The sequence below is a fragment of the Schistocerca cancellata genome, unplaced genomic scaffold (assembly GCF_023864275.1).
Source record: "Schistocerca cancellata isolate TAMUIC-IGC-003103 unplaced genomic scaffold, iqSchCanc2.1 HiC_scaffold_850, whole genome shotgun sequence".
NCBI lineage: Eukaryota > Metazoa > Arthropoda > Insecta > Orthoptera > Acrididae > Schistocerca > Schistocerca cancellata.
This window is the reverse complement of record NW_026046861.1, coordinates 212,501-217,500: the sequence shown is the minus strand read 5'-3', so window position 1 is coordinate 217,500 and position 5,000 is coordinate 212,501. Positions and strand designations below refer to the sequence as shown.

General features: G+C 53.0%; 1 non-coding gene across 1 annotated transcript in view; it reads right to left on the bottom strand.

The window, feature by feature from the left end:
• LOC126147275 (small subunit ribosomal RNA) overlaps positions 1–1,393 on the bottom strand; it is a 1,909-nt gene extending 516 nt beyond the window's left edge. Inside the window, exon 1 of the ribosomal RNA XR_007530135.1 lies at positions 1–1,393. This exon is cut by the window's left edge and continues 516 nt beyond it. This is a non-coding gene — a ribosomal RNA (small subunit ribosomal RNA).
• Positions 1,394–5,000: the final 3,607 nt, after the last annotated feature.

Here is a 5,000-nt window from a genome sequence, read left to right as displayed (position 1 = left end):
CCACCAACTAAGAACGGCCATGCACCACCACCCACCGAATCAAGAAAGAGCTATCAATCTGTCAATCCTTCCGGTGTCCGGGCCTGGTGAGGTTTCCCGTGTTGAGTCAAATTAAGCCGCAGGCTCCACTCCTGGTGGTGCCCTTCCGTCAATTCCTTTAAGTTTCAGCTTTGCAACCATACTTCCCCCGGAACCCAAAAGCTTTGGTTTCCCGGAGGCTGCCCGCCGAGTCATCGGAGGAACTGCGGCGGATCGCTGGCTGGCATCGTTTATGGTTAGAACTAGGGCGGTATCTGATCGCCTTCGAACCTCTAACTTTCGTTCTTGATTAATGAAAACATACTTGGCAAATGCTTTCGCTTCTGTTCGTCTTGCGACGATCCAAGAATTTCACCTCTAACGTCGCAATACGAATGCCCCCGCCTGTCCCTATTAATCATTACCTCGGGTTCCGAAAACCAACAAAATAGAACCGAGGTCCTATTCCATTATTCCATGCACACAGTATTCAGGCGGGCTTGCCTGCTTTAAGCACTCTAATTTGTTCAAAGTAAACGTGCCGGCCCACCCAGACACTCAATAAAGAGCACCTTGGTAGGATTTCAACGGGGTCCGCCTCGGGACGCACGAACACGCACGAGGCGGTCGCACGCCTTCGGCTCGCCCCACCGGCAGGACGTCCCACGATACATGCCAGTTAAACACCGACGGGCGGTGAACCAACAGCGTGGGACACAAATCCAACTACGAGCTTTTTAACCGCAACAACTTTAATATACGCTATTGGAGCTGGAATTACCGCGGCTGCTGGCACCAGACTTGCCCTCCAATAGATACTCGTTAAAGGATTTAAAGTGTACTCATTCCGATTACGGGGCCTCGGATGAGTCCCGTATCGTTATTTTTCGTCACTACCTCCCCGTGCCGGGAGTGGGTAATTTGCGCGCCTGCTGCCTTCCTTGGATGTGGTAGCCGTTTCTCAGGCTCCCTCTCCGGAATCGAACCCTGATTCCCCGTTACCCGTTACAACCATGGTAGGCGCAGAACCTACCATCGACAGTTGATAAGGCAGACATTTGAAAGATGCGTCGCCGGTACGAGGACCGTGCGATCAGCCCAAAGTTATTCAGAGTCACCAAGGCAAACGGACCGGACGAGCCGACCGATTGGTTTTGATCTAATAAAAGCGTCCCTTCCATCTCTGGTCGGGACTCTGTTTGCATGTATTAGCTCTAGAATTACCACAGTTATCCAAGTAACGTGGGTACGATCTAAGGAACCATAACTGATTTAATGAGCCATTCGCGGTTTCACCTTAATGCGGCTTGTACTGAGACATGCATGGCTTAATCTTTGAGACAAGCATATGACTACTGGCAGGATCAACCAGGGAGCTGCGTCAACTAGAGCTGAGCAGCCGGCCGCCCGTAGAGCTGAGCAGCCGGCCGCCCGGGAGTGTGTCCCAGGGGCCCGCGCGAACACGCAAGCGTCCGCTCAATTATTCTGCAAACAGGAGGAGGCTGAGCTCCCCTGCACAATACACCTCGAAACCCTCTCAGGTCCCGGCGGCGCGCAGCGCCGTCCTAAGTACTTGGTCGGGTTCGAGAGAGGCGCAATCGCCCGGAGTTAGGCGAGTAGACGCTTTAGGTGCGACCACCCGTGCTCCCAACTGAGCTTGCCGCTGCCGACAGAGGCCCGGGAGCGTGCTGTCGTGGCATTGCCGGCGGGAGACAACACGCGCCACCTACGGTGACCGGCAGCTCCAACGCCAGCGCCACAGAAGGGCAAAGGCCCCACGTGGGTGCCGAAGCGAACTCTCCCAGCACAGCGCACGTGCCAACACGTCTGCACAACTGCGATACAAACCACCAGCGAGAACCGCTGGGGCGACCGAGCAGCAGACGGCGTCGCGGCGCCGAGTGCCGGGCGGCGGCGCATCCTCAACGCACACAGTCCTCAATCGGACCAGCACACTGCAGATGTCCACCGCGCTTCGCACCGGGCCGGCGAGGACCCACTTTGGCTGCACGGCGCCGCGCGCAGGGTGCCCCGGCGCGCAGCTGCGCCGCCTGCCGCGTCCGTCGGCCGGCGCGCCTGCCACTGGGCGCCCCCACCAGCCGGCTGTAGCGCGTGCGCCCACGCACCGCGCGGCCAGCACGCCGGGCGGCCCCCCCTCACCGGCCGGGGACAGTCCCACCCACCCACAGCCGCGTATCGCTTCACACCCAGATTCACATTCACGTTCGTTGGTATGGTGGGGACCGCTTCGTAGCTGTACCGATCGTTGCCCTCACAGATGTACCTCCAGCAAGGACAACCGCACCACAACGGGTTACCAGTTGTTCATTTGCGTAACGTCACCAGTAAACGTACACGTCCATCCCCGTTTGCAAAGTCAACTATTATTGCATGCCTGCCTGTCAGGTGTCAAGACACACTACATCCGCTCACATCCACGCAACAAAATGTGCCCGACTAGAGGGCACGTGGAAGGTGCCCCCGTACGTATGCGATGTCCATTGCGCGACCAACTGTCAACCGGCCTCTGTAGCATGTCGCAGATGTGGAACGCGGGGCACCGTGCTATCACATTGTGTGAGAAGAGACTACTACGTCTGCATACACGCGCCACTACATGAACAGACGGCTCATGCTGATCGCCATCCACTGCGTCCATTACTCCCACACGTCTCTATGGCGTACCACACTGCAATGCAGCTGTTATGGGGAGATGACACGTAGCTGTGTACACAACATTCTGAGCGGGTTGCGGTTGGACAATACATTAATGTAACGTGTCATATGCCAATTACAGAGCAGGGTAAGGCACAACTTGGGTTAGGTTAAGGCACAACTTGGGTTAGGTTAAGGCACAACTTGGGTTAGGTTAAGGCACAACTTGGGTTAGGTTAAGGCACAACTTGGGTTAGGTTAAGGCACAACTTGGGTTAGGTTAAGGCACAACTTGGGTTAGGTTAAGGCACAACTTGGGTTAGGTTAAGGCACAACTTGGGTTAGGTTAAGGCACAACGTGGGTTAGGTTAAGGCACAACGTGGGTTAGGTTAAGGCACAACGTGGGTTAGGTTAAGGCACAATGTGGGTTAGGTTAAGGCACAATGTGGGTTAGGTTAAGGCACAACGTGGGTTAGGTTAAGGCACAATGTGGGGGTAGATTGCGGTACAAATTGCATTACATTGCGGTGCAAATTGCATTACATTGCGGTGCAAATTGAGTTACATTGCGGTGCAAATTGAGTTACATTGCGGTGCAAATTGAGTTACATTGCGGTGCAAATTGAGTTACATTGCGGTGCAAATTGAGTTACATTGCGGTGCAAATTGAGTTACATTGCGGTGCAAATTGAGTTACATTGCGGTGCAAATTGAGTTACATTGCGGTGCAAATTGAGTTACATTGCGGTGCAAATTGCGTTACATTGCGGTGCAAATTGCGTTACATTGCGGTGCAAATTGCGTTACATTGCGGTGCAAATTGCGTTACATTGCGGTGCAAATTGCGTTACATTGCGGTGCAAATTGCGTTACATTGCGGTGCAAATTGCGTTACATTGCGGTGCAAATTGCGTTACATTGCGGTGCAAATTGCGTTACATTGCGGTGCAAATTGAGGTAGGTTAAGGTGCAACACAGGTTAGGTTAAGGTGCAACATAGGTTAGGTTAAGGTGCAAGATGGGTTAGGTTAAGGTGCAAGATGGGTTAGGTTAAGGTGCAAGATGGGTTAGGTTAAGGTGCAAGATGGGTTAGGTTAAGGTGCAAGATGGGTTAGGTTAAGGTGACATAGGTTAGGTTAAGGTGACATAGGTTAGGTTAAGGTGACATAGGTTAGGTTAAGGTGACATAGGTTAGGTTAAGGTGACATAGGTTAGGTTAAGGTGACATAGGTTAGGTTAAGGTGACATAGGTTAGGTTAAGGTGACATAGGTTAGGTTAAGGTGACATAGGTTAGGTTAAGGTGACATAGGTTAGGTTAAGGGGACATAGGTTAGGTTAAGGTGACATAGGTTAGGTTAAGGTGACATAGGTTAGGTTAAGGTGACATAGGTTAGGTTAAGGTGACATAGGTTAGGTTAAGGTACAAACTGGGTTGTGTTATGGTACACATTGCGTTGTAGTACAGTACACGTTAGGTTTGGGTACGGTACACAATGTGGTATGGGATGGCGTGTTGTGGGGGGGAGGGGGGGGGGGAGGTTCGTTGATATCGACCGTAGGACGTGGATGCCCGAGGCAGCGTCAGTGTGTCAAAGGAGTTATGTCACGTCGGGATGCGCTTTTCGCCAGTGAGAGGGGGCGAGCCGTGTCTGTGGTTGCGGCAGACCTGTGTGTTTCATTCCTGCCAGTGTGTTTGTGCTGTAAGACGAGGCAGTGTGGTGGTGATGGGTGCACCCCTGTGTAGGACATGTGTGGGTGTTGGTGGCTTCTCTGAGCAATTGTGGTTGTCGGACGAGTGGGGTATTCTGTTTTATGATTGGACCTCCCGGTCTGGTTATCATAGCGTAGTTGGTGTACTGTGGCGGATAGGATGCACCGGACGTTGGTCCATGCTGGTGCTTAGTAGTTGTATCTGTGTCTGTTACAGGCAGAGAGTAGTGTGTGATAGAGTGTGTGGCTGACGTGTGGTTCATTTTGTGTGTACGGACGTTCAGCATGTATAGGGGCATTTGCGTATATAATCTATCATAATCTATCTATGTGGGCCTGCATAGTTTACTGAGCAGTGCTGTGAGGTGACTGAACTACGAGTGACGTACTGATTTACAGCGGAATGATTGCCTTGTACCAAAGATGGAGTATCGGCTCTACGACAGCGTTGGCACCGCAGGAAATGGTCTCGTAAAACGGCCCTCCCACCGTCATCGTTGTGAGGGGTAGGGACCGCCTATATTCTGAGAGGAGCCCTGTTTGCCACTGGGCGTGGGGTCTCGCATCCTGCGGTTCAGTGCCCCCAGGGAAGCGCGCGGAGGTGGTGCTGCTGCT